This window comes from Alnus glutinosa, chromosome 6 (genome assembly GCF_958979055.1).
Source record: "Alnus glutinosa chromosome 6, dhAlnGlut1.1, whole genome shotgun sequence".
Lineage (NCBI taxonomy): Eukaryota > Viridiplantae > Streptophyta > Magnoliopsida > Fagales > Betulaceae > Alnus > Alnus glutinosa.
In genome coordinates this window covers 2,083,887-2,098,129 of record NC_084891.1, presented here as the reverse complement: position 1 = coordinate 2,098,129, position 14,243 = coordinate 2,083,887, and the positions used below count along the sequence as shown (strand labels likewise).

The window sequence follows — 14,243 nt, the reverse complement described above, 5'->3', positions numbered from 1 at the left end:
TGTTTAAGTATTAAATAAAACTTGGATTAATAACATCCAATAAAACCCACAATTCCAACCCGCAAAATATACAAAATGTAATATCATAATTCAACACCACAGATCCTCAACATTAATTTCTCTAACTACAAAACGAGCTCAAATTTTAATGTTATGTTTGGTTCTGGGAAAATGCAGGTGAAGAAATAAAAACAAAAAAGTAATAATTCTGAATCTGTTTTATATTTATTTGGGACTGAATCGACTGAATATAGAAAGAATCTCCACTATACCGAGCCTAAACGCCACTTGCACTTTTTGAAAACAGTAAGATTCAACTACTTTCTTAGTTCTTATTTTTCCTCCATTTCCTCAGCAAGCAAACTAAGAATTAAGTCATCCTTCAAACCATAAGATCAATACCATGAGACAACACCCACATTATTATACCCAATTTAGCACCGATCTAAATGCCCGAAACATGAATCACTCGTCATTTGAAAAAACTAATTGACATTCAAAAAAATCAACTTTGAATCAGAGTTTCAGAGAATCTAAAATATCAATACAGAATCCAATAATTAAACAAGGGGAAGAAAAAAAAATCAAAGAAAAGCATACTATAATCAAGATTGACAAAGAACACATTTAAGGCGCAGCTGCTAATTTATAATTTAGATCGCTCAAAGGTAACAACAAATCACTAATTTTGGAGATAAAGTGAGTAAATGGAACAAAGTTTAGCTAAAAGCGATGACAAAGTAAAGGAGCTTACGATTTAAGAGGTAATACTTACATGAAGCCCGATTGGGCCAACCAAAGAGGCTTCTTTTGAATAAATCGAAACGACCCAGAAGAAGTTTCAAGGTGTCCAAGGAGAAAAGTTTAGGAGCTGGGTGAGAGAATGAATTTCCAACTGGTCAAGCAATAGACAGAGCCATGAAGATAGAGAGCGAGAGAGAGAGAGAGACTCAAAGAGGAAAACAAAGACTTTTCTTCTAGAGTACTTGATGAGTTTATGGTGATCTTAATGAAGCTTGTGGAATTAGGGTGACTGATTGGAGACTATGCCGGCATTTTCAAGCCTCTCTCTCTCTCTCTCTCTTGTAGACAATCAATCCTCTGTCTTCATTTATTTATTTTCTCGCTCTTATCTTTCTCTGGTTATATCGAATTTTTTTTTTTTTTTTTTTTGGTAAATTTTTATATCCAATTATTAATATATTGGGTTGCTTGCATATTTGCCACCTAAATTATTATTTTACTTTTACAATAACCCTCGGAGTCGGCCAATTTCCATTTCACCGACATGGCGACAACCTTCCAATGTCACTGTAGCTTATATCAAAACGACCCATTTATCTTCCACTTATATTACCCACATTCCCACCGTTAGTTATTTTATGAAGGACAAAAATTCGTAAATGTTTTTCCCCAAACTGGCACGTGATTTGAGCAAGTACAAAGCCTTTTTGACTAAGAGTATCACTGCTCTTCATATTTGTTTCACATAGATTGGTGTCGTTTTTTTTTAAAAAAAAAAGAAACGTTTGAATATTTTATTGGTCAAAGATTACGAGCTTATAGTACTTATATCACAAAAAATAAAACTCTACAAAATCATAGTCACATGCTATGAAATTACATAGTCATAGATACAAACAAAATTCTTACAATAAAGCGTTATCTATGACTTTTATCTTCCGCTAACTCGTGTACAAAAATAGTTAAAGAGCAGGTCTGCTTCGAGTAGACTAGATCTAAGACAATGATAGTCAAACATCTTAAAATTTTATTTAAACTGGCCGTGAGAGATAACCTTTCACACCGAACTATCTAGGTTATGAGAGATAACCTCTTACATCTGACTAACCTACATCTCATAGATTATCTATGATGTCAAATTTATAAAAGAATAAAACTCTTATTCAAAACAAAAATAGAACTAGTAAACAGCAGTAGTGGTCAGAGAGGAGATGAACGGCACAATACGAAATTAAATGGACGGATGCATAGTAAAGATGCCAAAATTATTGATATTGTCGAAAAACACCTGCAAATAAAATAAAAAACCGAAAGGGAAAAAAATAAAAGCTAAAAGTAAAAAGGAAAAATGAAAGGGATATGGATATGGATGAATGCAATAAATAAGTATAAAGAATAATATTATTTTTTTCCCTACACGGCCTAGGATGCAGGGTAGGTAGACTTTGTATGTACCCTCTCTCATTCATCACCCGCGTGCAATTCCAACCAAAAAAAAAAAAAAAAAGAATAATAAAGAAGAAGAAAAAAAATCAAAGAATCTTCTTTCAGTTTTCCAATGGGAGCTGGAATTGAGTAATGACCTTATTCTTTTGAAAGAGTATTTACCTTCTTTCCTAAGCTTCACGAACTTTTTGATACTTTTTTATTTGGCATACTAATAGGTAGGATACCATTAATGACCAGCACTTAAATAATATATATATATATAGAGAGAGAGAGAGAGTTGTGAGGAGAATTATAACTTTTATTACAAATTATTTGTAAATTGATGCAGTTGTTGGTGTAGTACTTATCACGTCAATTATTAAAATGTGGTCAGTCACATGACGATTGACATGACACTTATCATATTAATCACTAAAATATAAACTGTCACGTAATAATTAGATAATATAAGTGATACTCATTTTCATAAAATGTAAACTGCTACGTATATTTATAAAAAGAATTGTAATAAAAATTAATACCCAAACATCTTTCAAAAGTATCTATCTCCAATTATCCCTTCATATCCTCTTTTGTGCCTCAAAAAATAAAAATAAAATTTGTCCACATGCTTACATAGCCTTGAGATGTCCAAAACACTCTATGTTTTAAAAAATGTATTAATATTGGTTTTATATACACTATTAGATACGCTAATTTTAAACTTTAATCATGAAATAAATACAATTAACTTTATTTATTAAAAAAAAAAAAAAAAGGATCTTATTCCATGTTTTTATTGGGTACCCCATTACATACACAGGACCATGTTCTCTATTGTTACCTCATTTTCAATCTGTCATTTGGTATTGAAGGCTTGAAGAAGTGATCACTGAAGGGTAAATATGTCATTTTGGTCCAAACTACATTCACGTGCCATGCATGTGACTATTGAAGTTCTTTTTTTAATTAATTATTTTTCTATAAAACTGCCTCTTTTGTATTTGTTAATCTTATAAATTATAGTAAATCTGACACTTATGTTAAATCCTTTTTTAAGAAAAAGACAAATATCATTGGATTACAAGATTGTTGATATCTTGAATGGTAAAATAAAATTGCAAGTTGGTTTGAAATTAGAATGTAAATTACAATTTTTTATACTCTTAAGGACATTAATTATTTACAAATGTCCTGTTACTAATTAAGATGATAAATATAATAATGCCTTTTATTTGTTTTTCTCTTTGTACAATCTTTATGGGATAGATAAAGATCTCATTAAATACTTAAGATATTGTGAGGGTGTAATAGCTTTAATCTAGACTCTCATTTTAAATGAACGACTTAAAACATGATAACACATAAAAGAAAAAATAGGTTGTTGCACCACGTGCCCCTGAACAACCTAAATACAATGTGGTCCAAGAGCAAGTGGGAGTGAGTATATAAATGACTCGGCCCATAAAGTGAACATGAGGAATCACAAAGGGATGCAATGAGAGGCAAAGCAAAGGACTCCAAACAGGACTTCAATATCAAAAGGTCTCTCAACCCTACTCGAAGGGGCGTGAACCTCAAAAGGTCTTTTAACCTTTTATGAACTATCGGAAGGAACACCACAACAAGACAAGCAACAAAAGAGGTTGGATCGGAACCACCAAAGAGAGGCCACACCATAGCAAACAAAATCAAGAACCAGTTGCCGAATGACTCCACGATTTGAGATTCATGTAAATTCCCATTGAGCAGTGAGGCGCGGAGCAGATGGTAGGGGGATAGTGTGGCTTGGTAGTGGTGGAGGAGCGGAGGGTGTGCTACCGGAAAGGGAGATCAAGAAAATACCAAGCAAACAAGACAAAAGAGAGGAAACCAAGAGAAAAGGAGAAAGGGAAAAAGGGGTGGGGGGGTTGGGGGAAAGGAGAACAGAGGTAAAAAAAAATTCCATCTCTCCTCTGGCGGAACATCCGCAAGAAGCATAAGGGAGCGTCACAAAGAAGGAGGAGACTTATACTCTTTTAGAGAGAATCGATGATATTTTTTTGTCTTACACTTTAAATAGATCTTACATCTTAAACTACTCGAGACAACGATGAATTTTCCGCCCTCGCAAGGATGAAGCAACAACAGTTGCAAGACAAGCCGTTTATCATTGTCATAGACTCATAGGTGCCGAGTGCGATTTAGAATCATCTCAAATTATTTGTCAGAATTTGAAAAAATTCAAACATGTGATTGTGATAAACTACTTATGAGACTCACCTGATCAAATCAAAATTGAGCTGTCCAATCACTTATTCAATCAAGTAAATCTTATAAGTAATATTTCACCTTGAATTATCTCAAATTCAGATAAATAATTTAAGAGAATTCTGATTACTCAAGCGGGCAGTAGTAGAAGAGTGAAAGTGCACTGACGTGAGACTGGTTCCCTTCATGAATCATGTTTGACCGTAAGCCAACAACACTTGGAAGTTGGAAGTTGGAAGTTAGGTGCTCCTCTCTTCAAACTTGACATGACGTGGCTGCAACGACGTGGCGTATAAAGTAATTGACATAGCGATTGCATAACCGTTAAACGACCAACTTGGACAAATAATAAGAGAAGCTGGTAGAGGGTTCCGTGCATGACCCCCTTATATTGTGATGATAGGGTAGGGTATTAGGTATAATATAATAAAATAAAAGAAGTTGGTTGAATAATAACAATATTATTATTATTAAATAATTATTTTATATATATATATTAAAATATATGGTTTAAATTAATAAAAGTTGGTAGAAATAGAATAGAATGGATTTAGTTATTTTTAATCAACATGTACTAAAAATAGAATAAAAAGAAGATGGATTTAAATATGGAAAGAGATCCAAAAAGGTTAATAAATTGTGCAGGACAACAAGAGAAGCAACAAAAGAATCTCTTTTTTAGCCGCAACCAAACTAGCAATAAAATTTTAAAGGACTAGACTGCATTGAAATTTATTTTAAAGGGTCAAAGTAAAAAAAAAAAAAAGACTTCAAATATTTTTTTTAACAAATTTAAAAATGCTTCTTTTTTTTTTTTTTCTACATTTTTTTTCTTGGAGGAGCCCCTCGAGCGCCTTTTCGTTTCATCGTTATCTTTTAGGAGCTGAATGAAAGAGATCGAGATTTCTTATAATTGCGTGTGCAAATTATAGTTAAAATTTGAGCTGACAATTAAGGAGGGTTCCAATAAGACTCATGCTTGAGCAAGTATTTAAATTGCTCTACCACCCATCCGAACAAAATGAGCCCCATCAGGATATTTTCATGTTGGAGTATGCTATATAATTCAATCAACAAATTAGGCTTCAAATGTGTACTTTTATTGACAATGCTACTATATTTAACTATTCTCCAATTAAAGTTTCCATTAGCCTATTTGGGCGGCTTCTAGAAAATGCTTTTATGTCAATTCTGATTCTTGAGATGCTCCCAGAATAAGGAAATTAGAGGTTGATTGGTGGCAACTTGTTTGCTTCCCATATGTTATTCTCAAAAATGCTTTTGTCTTGTGGTTCGCTACGAGGGATCGCCTTTCCACGGGTGATCATCTCTCCAAATGGGAGTATAAGGGTGATGTTTTATTTTATTTTTTTCTGTAGAAGTGGTATGAAAAGTCGATATCATATTTTTTTTTAGTGTGGTTTTTCTTCCCGTATCTAGAAGGCCTAGAGTGCTTCGGTACAATAATTTATTCTCCTCCTTCCTCCTGGCAGGATGTGATTGGTATGGGGTGTAGAAGTTAAAAGTTGAAGTCCACGGTTGATGTGCTGAGCAGACTAGTCTTGAGTTCTACGGTCTATAATTTGTGGTGTGCTAAAAAATGAGTTTAAGTATAAAGGTTAACAAAAAACAAAAGAACAGGTTTTAAAGGTGATTGTTTGGGAGATCCATTCTAGAATTTTAGGGAAAGGGGGATTCAAAAAGGCTAGGGAGAAGTTGGAGAACTTCAATCTTTCTCAAAACATGAATCGCAATATTAATGTGCTGATATAATTTCAATTTCAGTTTTGAAATTTTGTGTTTTTGTACAGAGTTTCCATAAATTCTTATTGTAGCACACACTTGCAATTTAAAAACAAAAATTACAGAATTAACTGGAGTTATTAGATTATGATTGGAAGTGGCCCTGCCCTGTAATGCATCTATATATTATAAGGTGAAAAACAGTGATCCTAATAGGGTTTTTCCTCAATAATTCGATGAAATCACCTTTTTTTTTTTTCTTTTTTTTTTCTTTTTTTCTTTTTTAACTCTTATTTTTATTTCACTATGCTAATGTAGCAGTATCAATTGGTCTTTTAATTTTTTTTAGCAATGTTAAAAACTACATTTTTATCTTATAACTATCATACAATGATGATCATGTGGCAGTTTCAACCAAACCTTTAACCAATACGTGTAGCATTACTCCAAAGCAAATATTGATAGTAAAATTTTTGATTTCAAACCTGTCTTCATAATTCATATTAATTAAATATTTCACCTCTTTGACTTTAATTATTAGGGTTAAATACCTCATTGATACTTGAATTTTAAGAGTTTTAAATTCAGTACTTGAGTTTTCATTTGTATTATAGGTGGTATATGAGTTAGAGGGTAAAAACTCATTTGATACCTTTATTAGATTTTTTATCCAAATTTTAACGGTTCACCACATGTCAACCGCTGAGGTTGACATGTGGCACTATATAAAAAAATTAAAAAATAAAAAGAGGGAAGAGGAGCCACCCCCTTAGCCACCATGGAGGTGGCTGGCAAATAATAAAAAAAAAAGGGTTTTGGCCCTTGCTATGCCATGGACCACCCCCTTGGCTAAAATGAGGGTGGCCATGGGAGCCACCCCTCTTCTTCTTCTTTTTTTAATTTTTTTTTTAAAAAAAATTTGATTATTTGATTATTTTTAAAAAAAATTTATTTTTATTTTTTTATATTGTACCACGTGTCAACTTCAGCAGTTGACACGTGGTAAGCCGTTAAAATTTGGATGAAAAATCTAACAGAGGTACAAATATGTTTTTACTCCTAACTCAGGTACCACATATGATATAAATGAAAACTCAGGTACTAAATTTAAAAACATTTAAAACTCAAATACCAATAAGATATTTAATCCTAATTATTAAGTAAAAGTTTAAGTCCAACGCATAATGGTCCTCAAGAGGTAGCTCAATCGACTGAAGATCACGCCCTATGAAACTGAGGTCAGTAGTTCGAATCTCCCTTCTTCCCTCTTGTGTGGACATGTTAATAAAAAAAAAAAAAAAAAAAAGTCCAACTCATAATGAGAATGTTAAAATATTAAATATATTAGTATTTATTAATTTAAAATTTTAAGATAAATAATGATTTACCGACATTTTGAAAGACGTGTACGTATATAAAAACAATTTCAGCTTAGGTTTAAACTTTAGGTTCTGGCAAAGCTTATAAGCCCAAGAAAAAATAAAATAAAGTTTTTTTTATTACAGGAATGCGTGTAATAAGGATAGATATTGATATTCTATAATGAATTAAAAACAAAACAGGATCGATATATTCGGGAAAAATAATTGTTGTAAGACTGTAAACGTAATTTTTATCCAACTTTGCTTATTTTATAGTTTATTTATTTATTTATTTTTAAAGAAAATGACATAGCATTTTTTTCTATAGTGGTTCCATTATTTTTTGAAAAAAATTAAATAAATAAAAATAAATTACCACATAAATAAAATTAGATTAAAATTGTGTCTACGGTTATAAAACAATAATTTCTCTTCTGCTGTATATGAAATCAAACCGACGTATAAAAGAATGAAAGAATTAATGAGTTAAGAACAAAAAGAGGGTTTTTAATTTCAACAGAATCCATCTTTTACTCCATATATTTGGATAAATATTCATTTTAGTTTTTGAAAAATACGTGATTTTTTTTTCTTTTATCATAAAAAATGGAAAATTAAAAAAATTACAAGAAAATAATTTTATAATTTAAAATGTTATAAACCATTTCACTTAAATCAGTATGAATAATAAAAAATTGATGATAATGTTATGCTAATTTCTTATGTGAAATTGTTGTGACTAAAAGAAGTCTACTTAATTGAAAAGGCCAAATTAAAATTGGTCTGTAAAGTATTTTTAGTTATATCTAATTAATTGGAGGGCTTAATTATGATTTATAAATCATTTAAATACAAGTTGTAACCCTTTGAATTTCAATGACATTTCCCAATTTTGTTTTCTTTCTATTTTTCTGTTCTTTTTGTTTAAGTTTCACTTGGGCTTTTAACATTGGAGACCGGTATTGTTGGTTGGAAAAATGCTTGAGGTACTAACTTTTACTACAATTTGTTTACAAACTGGCACGAGATTTTGTCAAATGTTTAACTGTGTTTTTAAAAATAATTTTTTCAAATCGTTATTTTTAAATTGCAAATCCAAACGGACACTTAATTGTTTAGTGATTGACATGATAAGTAATACGTGGACTTACAAATTGTCGTGACAATCCATGTAACACTGCCACATCAACCACAATTAAATTTAATTGTTTAATAAATATTAATGCTCTGTTTGTTTCAGCATAAAATGTTTTCATTATTTTCCAGTGTTTGATGGGACAAAAATAATAATCAACGAAAATCATTTTCAATTTGATCGTAAAAGCTTATTTAATTTTTGGAAAACGATTTACGGTTTTAAGAACCATAAATCATTTTCTGGATTTAAACTTTTCATTTTTGCACATACGTTTGTAGAAATTCGCTAGTACAACCGGATTCCGGCCAGTTTGGCCTGAATCTGGTCTGTCGAAATCCGACCATACTAGTCAAATTCCGGCCAATTTGGCAGGATGTCGCCAGATTCCGGCAACGATTGCTGGATTCTATTTTACGTCGTTGGTTATTTTTTCGTACGAATTAAACGTCGAAAATTATTTTTTTTTAAAAAATAATTTTATCAAAAAAATTTATGAAAAAAAATATTTTACATCGAAACAAACAGAGTATAAGTGCACATCAATAATCGATGGTTACATACATTTCAACAACTTTCAAGTGGATGTTTTAATATTGGAGTGAAGATTTGATAAAGGACACCTAATTGGGTTGCAGGATCTTTCTGTGTGCGCATGTTGGTTAAACAAATATAGAGTTAAAGCACCAAATCTTCCAATGCATTGAACTCAAATATTGAGAAGCAATTTTATTATTTTATAATGGAAGGTGTATTGAAAAAGATACTCCCTATCAGATTGAACTCTTTCACAAAAAGTTTATTAAATAAATAGGAGATCTGTTTGCTAGTTGAAAAAGATAGATTTCTCCTAATAAATTATGCTGGCGCAACTCTAGAGTGGGCTGCACAAGATCTCTTTGTATTGTAAGTTGGTGGATATTTGATGGAAAAAAGGTAAGATGATTTGCTTTACTTTCTGCCCAGATTGAAAGACTGGGGCCCAGTGAAATACCCAGATACTTAAGGAGCAAAGAAGAAGCCTTGGAGGAAGTCTCAGAACCCAAGATGTCGGCCAATTCACCAGTTATCCACATTTTTTTTTTTATATGAGAGTCCATGAACCATCTTTTTCTTTATTGTAATGTGATTTTGCTTTATGAAATACTTTTTTCAGTCGCTTTGGAATGTCTTGAGTTATGCTTTGACGGATTATCGAGTTACTTGATTATTGGTCGTCGTCATCGTCGGGTAGGCCGAAGAGTGCTACGGTGTGAAAAATGACGCATACTTGCCTCTTTTGATGCTTATAGAGAGAAACAAATAATTGAAGCTTTAAGGATTTGGATAAGACCTTACAGAATACATTGACAATAAAGCGGTAGTTTATGGGGGACGCTGACTTTTTTGGTAATTTAGGGAGGACATTGACATAATTAGTAATTTGAATGACACATTAACAATGAAATGGTAGTTTGAAGGAAGTACGTATACTTTTCCCGTTTATATTCACATCCGAACACTTTTTTAAAATAAAAAATGCATCTAAGAAACAATTGTCTTTGGTGGACTTGAATATAGATGACAGAGTTCATTCAATGGTAAGGCCTTCACACGAACACCAATTGTTGATTAGGATTTTCCAATGTTAAATTTCAATAAATTTCTTCTTTAGACTATTTTTATCATTGTGTGATTGCCATGGTAAATCAACCATCTCTAAATGCTTACAGAGAAATTACAATAAGAAAAATAGGTGTTCAATGGATGTTAAATACATTTTGGCAGTGGAACCAACATCCTACTAATAACTCTCCTTTTAATGTGCAGAAAAGATAATGAGGTTCATTCATAATTGCTACACTTTTGATATAAGTGATGATTTAACATAATATCAGAACCTAAGTATTGAGTTTGAGTCTTGACTCTATAGTTTATCTCATATAGATTTACATGTTGCCTCAAAATTTAGGTGTTCATAGTTTAGAGATTTTGTTAGTACAAGAATCTAATGATTTATGAGCTTGTTTATATGGGGAGTAATACAAAATTTATTGTAATGAATGACCATGGATGCTTACAGTAGGATTGTTGAACAAGCTAGAGAACAAAAGAGACTAATACTTTCCTATCCAATCCATAGAATCCAGGACTTCAAAGTCCATATGGTTGTGGTAGAGATCCAATTGATTTACTCTATTAATATAAAAAGACACACTCTCACTTCTTCACAACCATTTTCACACACCCTTAAGTGACTTTTAAAACTATCATTGAATTAAAATCTAATAAAGACCCGTTCCAAATTTAATGATGGTTTAAAAAGACACCCTTAAGGTGTGAAAATGAGTGTGAAAAAATGAGAGTGTGTGTAGCATTACTCATATAAAAAATGGATTCTAGTTTCCCGTCCATATGCTAGACAACCAAACAAAAAAGAGAAAAGTGGAAAACAAAGAAAGGAGACTTCCAATTGTCCAATGCAATTGAGTAGCAATTATTTCTCAGTTACAGATTTCGTTGGTCTGTTTGGGCCACTTTGGAGTGAATATCATTTTATAAGAAATAATCTATTAGCAACAAAAACATTGACATTTTAAAGCTCAACAGTCAAGAATTCTGCTATCCACAACTTTCTGATCCAGTCAGTCAACACAAACAGACAACACACTGGACTTGGCAGAACAAACAAGCTTTTGCTACATGCTCCAGCCATTTCTGTTGAAGAAAGTGTTAGATGCTGGTCACCAGAAAGCTAGATCATTGCACAGATGTTGACAGGAAAATTTTACAAAGAGATATCAGAGCATATTGCACATAACCGTTGGTTAAGTAAAAGAGATATTACCATCTACATCATATGGGGGTGGAAAGAATTGTAAGTAACAAAATGAAGCAACAGTCACCCTGCATAAAATAATAAAATAATAAAGAAAGAAAAGAAAAAAAAAAAAAAAAAGAGTTAAAATAAGACACAGGGCAACTAGGAAACAATAACACATCAGAAATGAGAACCTCAACTTAACAAATCAGAAACAGGAACATTTTTGTCAACTCTTCCAATTTCACACAAATCGGAAATAGGAATATAAGAAACATTTTTGTGAATTCTTCTGGAAATAGGATCATCCCTGCACTAAAACTAACTGCCACCAAATACCACCACAACAACTCGGCCAAAAATCTTATCTCAATTCCTCAGAGCCAACCCTTTCTGTGTCTCCTAATGATCCTATTTTTAGAAGAAAAATTCTCCCAATTGAGCCCAGCTCCAAGCCTCAGTCCCTGATCACTCTGCTGAAATCAGCTCCAATATTTCTAGTCCTCATGTTTAAGAGGCCAAAGTCAGAGTCAATGCCAACTCCAATAAGCTTGGTCCCCATCAAGATGTTTGGAAAGTTCCTATTCTGCCTTTTTACAAGATAAATTATGATACAGCTATCTGTCCATCTTTTTCAGCTCAAGATGTAGTTTGTCGTGATTCTACAGGTTCTATTATTTAGTGCTCTACTATTATTAGTCTGCCGTGTTCAGCAATTTTCGGTGAGACTACTGTAGCTTTATTGGCAGCTTGTATGGCTCTATCTTTGAAACTGTCTTATGTTATTTTAGAAGGTGATTCCCTGATTGTGACCTTGGCACTTAATCATCCTGATTACGCAAGATTGGAGAATTTCGTCTACTATCTCCAGTATTCTATCTACCATTCCTCATACTATTAGCGGGTCAACTAGTCATGTCAACCGAAGTTCAAACTTTTGTGTCCACTATGTGGCAAATTAGGCTGCAACTAGATTCTCATCTAGCTGCATTCCCACTTTTACTTTTTCCTTTAGTTCCTTTCCTCCCTGTTGTGGAAATGAAATTTCTTCTTCTTTTTTGGTTCCTTAATTTTGTCTTTCCCACTATTGTACTTTAAAAAAGAAAAAAATAAAAAAGACAAGAAAGCAAGGCCTTCTTCACATCGAACCCCGTTACAAACAAACCAAACCGACAAAGAATCGCAACCCAATTCCCAAATCTTAACAAACTAAAATTTCGAAGAAAAAAAAAAATCAAAGCCAGCTCTCAAAATTTCATTGTTTGTCTATGCGTTTGGTTCGAATGAATATTCAGTATTCGAACCGGGTTTTTATTCAAAAACCCATACTCGGAACCAAGTTGAATAAAACCCACGGGTCACTTGAATAAAGTTTAGATTTCAAGGTGATGATTATTTTTCTTAGTTTTATATTTTTTAAAACCCATCATATATTTTTTTTTTTTCAAGAAAAATAAGAAAATGGGGTGGCTTGCGAGCCACCCCCAGAGGTGGCCGGCGCCACCTCTGGTGGTGGCTCGCGTCCACCCCAAGGGTCGGGGGGTGGCCGCGCGCCACCCCCTGAGCCCTAGGGGTGGCTTTTCGGGCCACCCCAAATGGATCTCGGGGTGGTCGCGTGGCTACCCCCAGTGGCCGGGGTTGGCCACGTGCCACCCCCTAAGTACTAGGAGTAGCTTTCCGGCCACCCCAAATGGATTTCGGGGTGGCCCGAAAGCCACCCCTAAGGGATCGGGGGGTGGCTCACAGGCCACCTCCCTCCCCAAGGGGTGGCTGCCAGTGAACACTATATTTTCTTCTTCTTTTTTTTTTTAAAAAAAAATAAAATAAAAATAAAAATAAAATTTTAGTTTTTTTAGATTTTAATTTTTAATTTTTTTTTGTTATTTTTTTATTATTTTTTACCATACCAATCATTATACACAACTTTTCATACAATCCAATCACTTTATACAATTATAAAACACTTTTTTCCAATCTTCCAAATTCAACACCCAAACACATATTCATTACCTTGAAATTCGTAATCAGATTCAGAATATTATTCATATTCGAAATATTCAATACCTAGACGGACCATTAAATAACCAACTTGAAACACGCATTTCTATTACCCATTATACAATAAAAGAAAAACCCATTTCCATAGAGAGAAAGTAGAGAGAGAAAAGACAAGAAGCTTCACCTGAAAGACGGTGGCTTTGGGCGGATTGCAGAGGTGACTTTCGGCAGATTCCGGTTACACTTTCCCAAGAGAGTTTCAGAAGATCAACTTTCATGAAGCATAAAAAAACATGAACAAGCACGTTCCAAGAATGTCCTTAGAAATTTCAAAACCCTCGTGAAATTTTGTATCTTTTCTTTTCCTACACATTCTCGGGAACCGAACAGAGAGCACACGGTGAGCAACCGACCTGCTAGATCTCTCTAGAAATATTGCTGCGATCATTGAAAACCTAAGAAAATAATTGATGAAATGTGGTGATCATAATCAGCCGGTTATCACCAAGTAGGGCTTCCTAACGACTCAGGTTATTTGAAATGAAGAGCCCTGCAGGTGACTTCATTACCATGCTCACAATGATAGGACAACTATAATCAGGGCCAATAAGAATACAACCAGAAAAAAACCCAAACTCCAAATGAACAATATTCTGCATCAACAAAATATATGAATAAATCTTAAGAATCTTTTTTTTTTTTTTTTTAATTTTTTATTACAGCACAAGTTTACAGTTTTTTTAAAGAAGAAAATATAACAAAATAGAAATAGCAATACACAACA

At 33.0% G+C, this 14,243-nt stretch overlaps 1 protein-coding gene and 1 long non-coding RNA gene across 3 annotated transcripts in view; both read right to left on the bottom strand.

Annotated features, from left to right (window-relative positions):
• Positions 1–1,114, bottom strand: part of LOC133870458 (probable protein phosphatase 2C 60) — a 43,148-nt gene extending 42,034 nt beyond the window's left edge. Inside the window, exon 1 of one of the 2 annotated variants that reach the window (XM_062307587.1) lies at positions 776–1,114. The gene's annotated coding sequence lies outside the window, so the exon portion shown is untranslated. The remainder of the gene's footprint in view (positions 1–775) is intronic. The other variant, XM_062307586.1, reaches the window with a different exon arrangement.
• A 10,196-nt stretch (positions 1,115–11,310) lies between these two features.
• On the bottom strand, positions 11,311–13,972 carry LOC133870291 (uncharacterized). The gene is made up of 3 exons (XR_009900686.1): positions 13,644–13,972; positions 11,489–11,547; positions 11,311–11,358 (listed from the first exon to the last, which is right to left on the bottom strand). It is a non-coding gene; the product is annotated as an uncharacterized LOC133870291 (long non-coding RNA).
• Between the last annotated feature and the right edge of the window lie 271 nt (positions 13,973–14,243).